Source organism: Sinohyriopsis cumingii, chromosome 9 (genome assembly GCF_028554795.1).
Source record: "Sinohyriopsis cumingii isolate HCF-2022 chromosome 9, ASM2855479v2, whole genome shotgun sequence".
In the NCBI taxonomy this organism is placed as follows: domain Eukaryota; kingdom Metazoa; phylum Mollusca; class Bivalvia; order Unionida; family Unionidae; genus Sinohyriopsis; species Sinohyriopsis cumingii.
The window spans coordinates 31,421,142-31,434,444 of NC_142969.1; the positions used below are offsets into that span (position 1 = coordinate 31,421,142).

Genomic DNA, 13,303 nt, shown 5'->3' on the forward strand with positions numbered 1-13,303 from the left:
GGCACTGCGACATAGTGCTTACCTATTATTTCTTTCATAAATATTGCCGTTCCACAGTCAATGAAACTGATTATATATATAACATGTCTGTATTAGGAGAAGTTTACGCAATGAGTTTTAATAATACGGGCTGTATATATTGTTCCAACACACCTTTTCCAGACATTCTTTCGATCAAGTTTCACGTCAACATCGCTTTAGGCTTGAAAGTAATAATAGTGGATCATTGTGATTCCCTGAAAAGACTGGTTCACAATCGTCACATTCTTTGCTACCTCTAAAAATCTCTGTAGGAATTACTCCCATTGTACGATCTGATCCACACTATTAAACCAGTGAGTGGAACTCAGTTGGCCAATAGTTTTAAAGCGATTCCCGTACTCACACGTATTCTAGAGACGGGGTGTAAAAGGCAAGTCGGCTGAATTTAATTGAGAAATTGTCATTATATTTCGAGTGCTAACGTACGTCAAGTCACAATCTGGTTATTTTAATCCACGGAAGGAATAATTTAGCGAATTTGGATTAATTTTGAGTGATACTCTTGGGAACATAACAAATAAGACGCACATGTGTGTTGAATCCATTTGGATTTCATGCTAAGAGTTTCCTTTTGGAAGCTTGGAATACAACAAGGTAAGAAGTGCCTAATTTAATTCAAAGTATATTGTTCTTTCCCATAGCTTTATTTTGATAAACAGATATTATGTAACATGTTTGCTTTTAACTAGTAATTTTTATTTGAACACTTGACGGGAGTATTTCCTTTCTCATTTTACCTAATATATCTTCATCACAACGTGAAAATGAATATTAACAGCCAATTGAATTAGCAGTGGTCTGCAGGTTTACAAAGTCTGTTTTGCTCATACCCTCTTTACAAAAGGGAAACAAGTTAACAGGTTCCAACATTTTCACTAAATCATCAAATCTAGGTTTATATTTTCAAAAGAAAAACAAATTTTCTTTACAAAAAGTGGAACAAATAATGACAAAAAGAAATATTCGACACAGATGAAAACACAATAATTACATTTATGTTTTCTTTTTTTCTGAATCGTTCTTGAAAGCATTTCTCGATGTTTTGTAGTGGTAATAAAATAATATAAAAAAAACGTGATTACGAACTTCTTAAACGATCAATATAATTATATTTTCTATTAAAAAATAGAACAAATATTTAAAACATGAAAAATAGGGTTCAAAATTATTTGCCCTGATATCAGATATAGGTGACAATAACAAAATTATTGTATACTACAAATGGCAAAATAATACGTTCGGTAGCCGACCGTTCCAGTGGTTTAGTGGTTAGAGCGTCCGCCTCGGATGCGGGAGGTCGAATCCCGGCCGAGTCATAACTAGCTGGAGGTCGAATCCCGGCCGAGTCATAACTAAGACTTCTAAAATTGGTAAAAACAGACGCCTCGCTTGGCGCTCAGCTTTAGGAGGTTAGTGTTAGGACTGATCGGCCTGTTGTCATGATAATGTGACTGGGTTTTAGACATCACCATAAACTGCTACACTGCAGACATCGTAGTGATATGATTACGTTAAAAATGCAAATCACACACAGACACACACACACACACACACACACACACATTCTCTAGCCTAAATGTGGAACTATTCTATATCCTAACACTAACGTAGAACCGTGAAAATGAGAGTAAACATATACAGGATTGTGCTGACATGAAATGCAAAGTTTTAGGGTTGTTGAGCTTAGTTCTTTAACCTTATTTAAAATGTCACATTAGTGAGGTATCTTTTACACACAATGCTAATATGTTGCACATGTGGTAAACACTGGTTTGGGATGGACAATAACTCCTACACAAAGTATCACTTGACAGTATGATTAATACGCACTAAGCAATTCAATATAATTGAAAGATGTTAATATCTTCCCAGAAATATATCGAATAACCACATTAAAAAGAAACACAGTGAGTACGTATGTGCTCGGTTTTAAGCGGAGTCAATCTACAAAACAACACAGAGACTGATCTGCTGTCACATAATGAGCTGGCAGATCAGAGCCTGTGTTGTTCTTTCTACTGATCTCTCATTGTAAACTACATCGACCCAGATTTGCCTGAGCATGATACGGAGGGAAAGCTGGGTCTGTGCGGTATGTAATTAGACTCGCCTGTTAAATGAGTTTAATATTTATAAAGGTTATTATTATAAGTATTTTTATACTTACAGAACACAAATTACAAGTACTGCATGGTTATCAATGATATATGTACAACTTTAATCAGAAACTCAAAGTGGTAATTGTCAAGAGCTGAAAAGGACAGGATGGACAAATAAACACAATGTTTGTGATAAATTAATCTAGTCATAATAAAATATATCTCTTATTTTAAACACTTCATAAACAAATTTCGCTAGTGAACATATTATTCTTATTTCTAGAAGTTCATAATTCACTATACCTGTGCATACATGGTTTTATTCCAGAAGTACTTTCGAATTAGGTTTAGTCGCAAGCTAGTATACATGCGACATACTAAAATAAAATGATATTCATCTTCAAAAACACGGTTGGCACGGATCATGCAATATGTTGTACTTTTAGCGATTCTGTTGCTTTCATATCACTAAGTTTCAATTCTCATATTACGGACATGCACTCGGAGTTTTGTCAAATATCATCAATGTTTATGGTTACGCAAGGTCTAGTGTTTGATAGAATTGTATAATTTGTTATACTAATCTGATAGAAAAGCATATGTAACACTTTATTTAAAAACAAATTGGTATCAATTTGGAGCAATGTATCAACACTTCACCAAAACCAATGCTTTCAAACGTCTCTTTTAAGAGTACAACCCAGTTGAAACTATTATTTGATTCATTTTCAGCACATAACTGCAGAATTTTGAAGTCTAAACCAATGTTTAACTAACTTAGACAGCCTTGAGTATTTAATTGGGATTATTCCACGTTTACCGCATACACCAGCCTCAGAAATAGATATTTGAACATTGAGCAAATCTTTGCTGTACACTTTCAATGGCGTAAACTTGGTAAAAAAAAAACAAAACATCTGATGAGTAATTTAACATCGAAACATCATAATATAAAAAGTTTCAAACATTCAATAAAAAATAAGTAACATTTATATTTTCATATTAGAGACAAGCATATTAATTGCCTTTACAGCTTTATCAGGCACTGGTTGTTGAGCTTTAGATAATTTTCTATCGCTCGAGAAAAGAAAGTCAAGGCATTTAAAATTTACCACCTCAATTTCACCCTCGGATATTTTCGTAAGCGCGTTTTGCCTTTCACCTTTTCTAAAGTCAATATCTTTAGTTTTATCAAGGCTAATATTTAGATTTCAATTATTACATTTGTCTTGCAAATTGTTGATGAACTGTTATAGACCTTCAATATTTCCTGAAAATAAAAATAAATCGCCGTAAGTAATAAATAAAGACACCTCGTGCAACTCTATGCAGACATATTCCGCAATGTAATGATGTTACAAGATCTTCAATAAGTAACGAAAATAGTACCAGTGATAACACTTAATGTCGTATAACAAATACTCCATACACAAGAAATGCACATCAAATTCTCCAGTTTGAAACATACGATTTAAGTAAACTGCACATAGAACGAAGAACATTTAACATTTTGCCATTTACACATTGTCTATAAACCTTTAGCCATAAAATATTTCTGTAGACAATTTCACATGCCTTTTTAAAATCAATAAACACTGCATATGACATTTTGCCCTGACACAAATACTTATTAATCAATGCGGGTACGTAAGAAAGCTTGCCAGTAGCTTCTCGTGGGTCGGTGGTTCTTTCTGGGGATTTCCCGTGTTCTTCCTCCACCATTAATACTGGCCGCCATGTATAGCCTAGCGTGTGCTGAAAAAAGGCGTTAAGCCCCACAACAACAACAACTTATTAATCAAGCAATGTAAAACAAAAATAGCGTCAGTGGTTTTCACTCCCATCTTGAAATCTAGCTGTGCATTGGATAGTTTGTCATTTTCCCTCGCCCAATGAATACTCGAGGCTGACATTGTGGCTGTGCTGAACAGCTAATGATTCCGCAACCGATGGATTACGAGTCGGATGCTCTACCAACTGAAGCACAGCGGTCACCTTGTAAACGACGAATCTGACCAACCAACTAATAATCTAGATTCAAATTAAATTTTATTATTACATATTCCTTTGTCTATGCTGTTTAAGCTTTGAGGGTAATACGTTTCGTAGGAGACGCAGGTGGCTGATCCCTAAATTTGTGAAATAATTCGAGGGTTTGTTGTTGTTGTTGTTGTTGTGGGGTTTAACGCCATTTTTCAGCACAAGATAGGCTATACATGGCAGCCAGTATTAATGGTGGAGGAAGAACCCGGAAAAACCCCGGAAAGAACCACCGACCCACGAGAAGCTACTGGCAAGCTTTCTCACATACCCACATTGGCTGAATCCTAGACTCGAACCCACGCAGACAGAGGTGAGATGGCAGTGATCCGTAACGGAGAGCGCTTTAGACCACTCGGCCACTCGGGGCCCCTCGAGGGTTTGATAAACACGTGTTTGTTTTCCTTTACACTTATATGATCGGCAAGTGCATTTTGATATCGAAGTTTGCAGGCTTTTTTTGTTATCAATATATATATATATATATATATATATATATATATATATATATATATATATATATATATATATATATATATATATATATATATATATATGTATATATAACGTTCACTCCATATAGTAATAAACGCATCAGCAGGCATAGTAAGATATATTTACCTAATGCTATTTCTTTTTGGATGGATTAAATATATTCAGATAATTAGTTATTGTTGTTGTTGTTGTGAAGTTAACGCCATTTTCAGCAGACGATAGGCTATGCATACATGGCGGCCAGTATAACCGGTGGAAGAATAACCTGGGAAAACCCGCTAAGAACAGAAAGTTAGTGACAAGCTTTCTCATATGCCTACATTGGCTGAATCCCTGACTCGAATCCACGCGGACGGAGGTGAGGTGGCTGTGATCGAGATGATTTGTACAAAATGGCTCACATTATTCGGGAGAAAGTTAAAATATAATAAATACAAACTACTGCAGATCTTTTATTATGACACTCAATTGCTAGCTATCAATAACGTTATCGGTTAATGATGTCGGTACGGACGGAAAAGGAATTTACGTGATATATGTAAACACGTTAAAATGTTGTAGTTGTTGTAGGGTTTAACGCCATTTTTCAGCACAGGATAGGCTATACATGGCGGCCAGTATTAATGGTGGAGGAAGAACCCGGGAAAACCCCTGAAAGAACCATCGACCCAAGACAAGCAACTGGCAAGCTTTCTCACATACCCACAATGGCTGAATGCGAGACTCGAACCCACGCAGACATATGTGAGATGACAGTGATCCGTAACGGAGAGCGCTTTAGATCACTCGGCCACTCAGGGCCCCTACGTTAAAACGTATCTTTATTTTATGACCATGTGGTTACGTATGACACACGTGTTGATCTATATTGTTATATTTTACTAAGTGTTGAAATAATTAATGAATATTTTATATAAGGTTATCTGCAAGTATTCAATAGCATCATTAATATACTCTAAACGTGGAAACGTGGTTATCTTAATTGGGGAATTTTCGTTTTAAAATATATATATTTGTTTGAAAAAATATCGGATCTAGAAATTTCTATTAAGTCAGAAAGGAACACCAAGTTATAAAAGGAACGTACTCTTATAAGTCATATCGAAATCTCATATACAATTAGAGTATATCTGTACTAAAGTGTTGCGAACTTTTCCAACCGCTGTAAATTAACATCGACCATGAGTGCTTGACGTGCACAGATCAGTCCCGTGTAACCGATACTTATTTACAACTAAACATGATATTATTAGTAAAATGTATGATGGTAACATGTGCTGGTATACCCTTAATCGCTCAATGCAGTCAGCACCACGACAACTTATTTTATGTAAATTTTAGTTCTGAATCAAGTTCGTACAGTTCTAATGATTTTCGTAACCGTACAGTTCAGTTTATACTTGATTACATGATGATGATGATGATCATCATCATCATCATGATGACAGCGACGAGGACGACGAGGACAACGATGATGATGGTGATTAAGAAGACGAGGACATATACGGTGATGACTATGATTGCTAGGTTATTGATGGTAATACAACGTCCTATCAAAATCATTGTAATACAATGTTCCATCAAAAATCATGGTAATACAACGTCCAATAAAATTCATAGTTATACAACATCCTATCAAAAATCATTATTGTCATAATTTTTGTAGTAATCAATCGCCTATTTTTTTTTTAAACCAGTTATTTAAGCAGTCAATTGAATTATCTACATATTTAAAGGGCATATGTTTTAAATGTCATACTTATACTATAACACAATTCCCTTCTCTTGAATCGATAGTTTTTGTTTCTATCAGCTGTGAATGTGCGATACAATCAATGCCATTATCCCTGTGCGTTCCTATATTATTTAACAGCCATGGAATGTCCCACCGAAAAGTTTGTGGAAAAAAACTGCTGAGGCATTTAAAGAAGATTCTTTGTCGCGAACCAAATGCACTTGTTATATTGATTCGTAAAATTGTTGTTCTTTTTAAAATTATCTCATGATTTCATTAGAGTTCTCTGTAAGTTTGTTGCACGGACGTGGCAGTTGAAACTGCGTTTAGGACAGGTACGGTCAGGTGTGTTAAGACGGTTAAGGTCTTGATTAGATGTGTAGGACACTTAGAGTTAGGTTACCTCTTTTTCGAATGAGGTGAAACCTAGTATTTAACCTTCCAAAAAATCAATAAGTGTATGGCCTTATTTTTCAATTTAACCATATCGTGTTCTTATCTATTGTTCTTGGGATATTGGTAAAGGATTCTTCTGAGTAACTCAATACCGTTTTGTAGATTTTATTATAGTAATTTCAGTTGTTTAAGTGCGTGGTGACCCTGACCGAAAAGAGTTATCAATCGCACCAAATGAGGGGATCCAGGTGGAGTACGACAGGAAAAACACTGCTATAAATGCATCATTTGTTAACGACATTTTGTTGCTTTTAAAAGTATCAAAATGACACAAATGTATTGTCCTTTAAGTATCCAGTAACATGATAGAAATATGCTATTGTACTTCAGATCCTGTTTTCAGAAATTTCTAAACGGTCCGTGAAAAACGTTGCATGTTATTTGTAAACTCAAATACCATACTTGCATTGAACGAAATGAATAGGAATAAATCATATATGTTGAAATTTAACATGGCTAACATGAACTAGTATCAGCTTTTATACAAAGTTTAGAAATGGACAAGTTTGAATTGAACATGCATTCGAATTTTAATAATCTATAAAGGCACTACCAATTAAGACGCGGATATGATCGAATCTTCATGTCGTTTGATAAATGCACATCTGCTGTTTTAGAAATGTGTTGACGACAACATTTTGAAATTGAGCGAGTATTTAGGTTGTTGTTGCTGTTGTTGTGTATGTGTGTTGTATAATATAAAAATTCCGTCACTACTGTCCTCTAAAGATAACGTATGGATTAGTTCCGTCGGTTTAACTCCACTTTTCAGCACAAGATACACTGAGACAAGTCTATCTGGAAAAATCCCTGGGAAGATTCATCGCTCCACGGTAAGCTTTCTCACACACCCACGTTGGCCCAGTGGAGACTCGAACCCACTCAACGTGAGCGCCTTAGTCAACCCGGCCACCCAGGGCACCTCTAGCGATATGGACCCAGGGTCAAATTAACGTAACGATGTTTGTCAGTAAATCGTTAAGGTACCGGTACCTATATGCATAACCCATATTGCTGCCAAATGTATTTGGCATTTTGATTAAAATAAATATCTCCGACGTGAGAGAGGTCTGACAGGCACCGATAATATGAACAATTGGCGGGCATATAGGCATAATGTCCGTTATCTCGCCGACTGATGCCACCCACTCAACCCGGCCAAAAATAAATAGAAAGTAGACACAAACGTATAGTTACATGTTACTTGAAAATTTGACCATCGTCCTGTTCTTGTGCACGTTTAATTGGCATCATTGTCACTTTTAGTAAATAGACACAGATACTTGATTTGCTGCCCATTTAACGAAAGGCAAGGCCCTTTTGAAATTTCGGAAAACTTCCATCCCGACACAAGACCTGACCCGGCATTGCACTATGTATCATATAAAAATTAAAATTGTGGTAGTTTCAACCGTTTTTAATTTTTTTTAAATGAGATTTTATGTACCAGTTAACAAGTTATACTATTTTAGGCTTGGTAAACACTCGCCTAAAACATTCTAGGTGTTATGCTAATGAGTTGGCGTCGTTATCTTTACAGTTAAATTTATGGGCTGGCCAAAATTGAAATACGTTTCTAGATCATATTAAAGTTGTAAATCTGCATCTGTGTGTACATATGAAAGCAGTACTATACAATACAAGTAAAAACGTTTTCAAACACACCTCAAATTTAATTGATAACATATCTGACCGACCAGATATTAAACTGTCTTGCGGAAGATGTCATAAAACACTTCATCAATGTATTGCATGGGACTAACATTTTATATTTATTGACATAATAAACGCAATGCCAAATAACAAACAGAAAGTAAGATTATAAATTGTGCAAGGCTATTGTAACTAGTTGATATTTGTTTGACCAGATAGTGGCGAACGGTGTTGGAAATAATCGCTAAAGTTTGAAAGAAATAGTAGTTTTTCTAGTTAACTAAAGTGTTCCATCATTGCCATTAATCAAACAAAAAGTTTCTGGACTAACACAATCGATAACAGGAAAGCACTTTAGTTTGAAGCCGGACGGACTGCTCTCACAGAAAGACGAAACATAAAATACATCTGCGATAATTATAAAATTATCAACAACCAGTCTCCCGATGAAATAAATGATTTACTTCGACCTTGATTGCGAAACACAATCTCTTATAATCTGAAGAATTCGATCGATACCATTCGAGATCAAAACTTATTGACTCATTAAACGATCTGCCCACTCACCCCCAATCCGCCCAAACGTTCCTCTGTACTTACCTTCAGTAAAGAAATTATCATTCAATAAATACTCCTGCTCCATAAATAGGAAACGTAACTTCTAAGCATCATTAACGATTTTCATTAATAAAAAATACTTTGCCTTCTACACTTGCTTTCAAGCCAGGTTTGACTTATTTGGCAAATTAATATACCCATTCTCTCAACCTCAACCGTTGCGCCGTTTTTTGTTTTCTTTGTTTAGTATGCCGAAGTTTCATGTCGCATTAAGAATTTACATTTTTAACAAATAAGACAATTTTGAAATTAAAAACTCATATAACATAAACGTAAATAATGAGTGTGTGTGATTAAGATGTTTAACGTAGCTTTAACAATTTGTTAGATTCGCTACGATGTATGCAGTGTGGCAGTTTATATTAATATCTAGCACTGGGGCATCATGCCGCAGAATTGTTTTTGCTGTTGTTGTTGTTGTAGGGTTTAACGCCATTTTTCAGCACACGATAGGCTATATATGGCGGCCAGTATTAATGGTGGAGGAAGAACCCGGGAAATCCCCGGAAAAAAACACCGACCCTCGAGAAGCTCCTGGCAAGCTTTCTCACATATCCACACTGGCAGTGATCCGTAACGGAGAGCGCTTTAGACCACTCGGCCACTCGGGGCCCCCCGCAGATATGTAACATGATGTCCCACCCTGTCACATAATCCTGACACCAAGCCGACCAGTCCTAACACTAACCTCTTAATGCTGACGCCTAGCGAGGCAGCTGATAGTACCATTTTTGTAATTCTTTGGTATGACCCGGCCGGTGTTCGAACCCACGACCTCCCGCTTCCGAGGCGGACGCTCTAACCACTAGGTCACCGGATCGGTCGAATTCCTTTCTGCAATCACTAGTCGGCAAACTGAGCGATACTATTCCTAAGCCACAGAAATCTCAGAGTAATAGAAAGGAAAAAGAATAATCATGTAGAGATGTATTTAGTATGAGCGATTCCTTTGTGTTGATAATGCACAGGACTATTGCTAATTAACGCTTATCAGTTTTTTTTTTAAATTATGTAACCAAGTTGGTGAGTTGCTTTGTTTTGCTCATTTGGACATTTCACCATTTATAACTGATCATTAAAAATGTTAATAGATGCAATGGCAAATCAATATATAATTCATTCAAATAAGATCAATCAATCAAGATAAATCAATCAGTCAAGTAAATCAAGTGATTGATCAATCAGTCTAACCAAATATGGTGTGAAACCATAATCTTTAAGCATGTTAGACAGTCATTGTGGTTCAGTGGTTAGAGGGATGGGCTCTCGACCAGAAGGGTGCGGGTTAGAAATCTACCACTGAATCATACTGAGGCGCAACTACAGTGCGTGCCTGTGCCAGGCATTTTACTTAAATTACGTCTGCACTAAATAACCTTCATACGATGTTGTCCATTAAGACAATATACCAAACCTTGTCTTAGTTACGTATATCACTATCATTCCCAACCTCGAATTTGTCACAGTATATCGCTATCATCCCCAACCTAGAACATTTCAGTTATGTATATCGCTATCATCCCAAACCTCGAACTTGTCATAGTAATGTATATCGATATCATTCCCAACCTCCAACGTTTCAGTTATGTATATCGCTATCATCCCAAACCTCGAATTTTTCAGTTAGGAATCTCCCTATCATCCCAATTCTCGAACTTGTCACATTAAAATATACCCCTATCGTCCCAATCATCGAACTTGTCACAGTAAAATATACCCCTATCGTCCCAATCATCGAACTTGTATCAGTAAAATATACCCCTATCGTCTCAGTCATCGAACTTGTCACAGTAAAATATATCCCTATCGTCCCAATCATCGAACTTGTCACAGTAAAATATACCCATATCGTCCCAATCATCGAACTTGTCACAGTAAAATATACCCATATCGTCCCAATCATCGAACTTGTCACAGTAAAATATACCTCTATCGTCCCAATCATCGAACTTGTCACAGTAAAATATACCTCTATCGTCCCAATCATCGAACTTGTCACAGTAAAATATACCCATATCGTCCCAATCATCGAACTTGTCACAGTAAAATATACCCATATCGTCCCCAACCTCGAACTGGTCACAGTTACGTATATCACTATCATTCCCATCCTAGAACTTGTTACTGGTACGTATCTCCCTAATATCCCCAACCTCGAAATTGTCACAGTTACGTATATTGCTATCATTCCCAACCTCGAACTTGTCACAATAAAAAATCGCCTCCGAATTCATTTCCTAATCAAAATGTAAGTGACATTTACTTTTGATAGGTTTATTTCTTGAAAGTTAATTGTGTGTTTTTTGAGCATATGATTTGTTAATTTTAATTTTGTCCCCGTAAATTTAGCAAGGCTGCTTTTATTCCTTTTGGGGTTGTTCCGACTTAGAAATACGTCAAATCATGCAACATTAAAGTAAGAAATGAAGGGCTGCAAGTTATGTTTAGCTTTTTATTCCTACCTTCACCACATCCATATCAACAATGCATGGCCCCTTTTTGTTTTACAATGAAAATGGGATTGAAATTAAAAAGTTTCAAAACATATAACAATTCAGGATCGGTATTATCAGAGATTATATTGACAGATGTAAGAACTACAAGATAAAACGTAATAATGCAACAACAAAATATATAAAGAGCAATCAAACTTTGATACCTCGTCATAGTGTTTTTAAAGATTACCAGAAAACACTATCTGTGTGGTAGACAAGAAAAAAAGTAATACTTCTCCCGCTGATTACAAATGGACACGAGACTTGCAGAATTTGGCGAGTTTTAATAGTGGTGCAATTAACGAGCAAGTGTATCACGTTCTTCATTATGTAAATTGAAGTTATTTTGCACAGTTGTTTTCACATCTCTACGGTCTATGTGGTCAATACAGAATCGCATATTTGAATTGCCGGCTGTTGTTGTGCTAGTATGCACATGGCCCCATCATGTGAGAACTAATTTAGTCCCGTGATTACGTTGCTTTTTATTTTACAGACAGCAAGTGTCATTGTCACGCCAAGCCTTGGTTAGATCATATTCATTAATTAGCAATAGAAAATTTCCGCGATTTTCCTCACTTTGCCTAAGTTTTAAATTATTTTTTTTATAGCCTGCTCAACTCACTCGCCTCGAATTCCACTTGATGTATTATGACCCAAGGGTCCTAACCTGAAGTACGTCACACAAAGTGTATATTGCGTTCTTGATGACTTCATGAATAAAATACTGACTAGATACTCGAAAGTGTCACTTGTCGTAACCCATTAGTATTTAGTTTGATGACACGATATATATCTAAATAGGATACCCTTCTTTCATATGTTTAAAACATGTTTGGTTGTTTTGTTTCACTGCACATCATCACATTAAAGTCTATATCTTGTCGTTTCAATTGGAGTAAAATGCTATACTAGAAACATCGCATGGTGGCCAACCAGGCTTGAACTGGGCCGGATTTGGTTGCGCATCCGTGTGGTCGTGAGTTCGACTGACTAATTTCTGAGCCATCGACCATCGCGGCTTCTCAGCTGAAAATGGTTGAAGTCTAGCTTTTAAACATAGCCATGTGCTTTACGAGGAATTCAGACCGAAAGGACAGACATACGAACGAACATTCAGGCAATGATACTGTAAAATCATATAGCATAATGACTTTATTTTACCACCTTATGTCTTTTAAGAGACAATACTGTAAGTTAAGAAAAAGTTATGTTAACATGTCATCCCCGATAAAATAAATTAAGCAATGGCCCATAATGTTAGAATACTGTATTTTATAGTGCATAATTCATGAAAGCCTTGCATCTGAAGCACTGAAAACCAACAGCTCAATTAACATTCTCAACTCAAACTAATAACCGTGTCAGCTATATATACCTTAAACACTTCATTTAAAAAACTAATTTTCTTATATTGAGATTATCATTTCAAATTTGTAGAACTGAAACAAGTTAAAGAACGAAATAATATGATAAAACTGGTAAAATACGTCCACGAAGCTTTCGACTTAAGAAATGATTTATTATATATATATATATATATATATATATATATATATATATATATATATATATATATATATATGTGTGTGTGTGTGTGTGTGTGTGAAACGTATCACATTGCAATGAGTTTACTCTAATTGTTTGTTAAGTTCAATCTCAAATGATAT

General features: G+C 35.8%; 1 protein-coding gene across 1 annotated transcript in view; it reads left to right on the plus strand.

Annotated features, from left to right (window-relative positions):
- Nucleotides 1–298: 298 nt before the first annotated feature.
- The window catches only part of LOC149791500 (uncharacterized), a 125,570-nt gene continuing 112,565 nt past the window's right edge, over nt 299–13,303 (plus strand). Inside the window, exon 1 of the mRNA XM_089969436.1 lies at nt 299–636. The gene's annotated coding sequence lies outside the window, so the exon portion shown is untranslated. The remainder of the gene's footprint in view (nt 637–13,303) is intronic.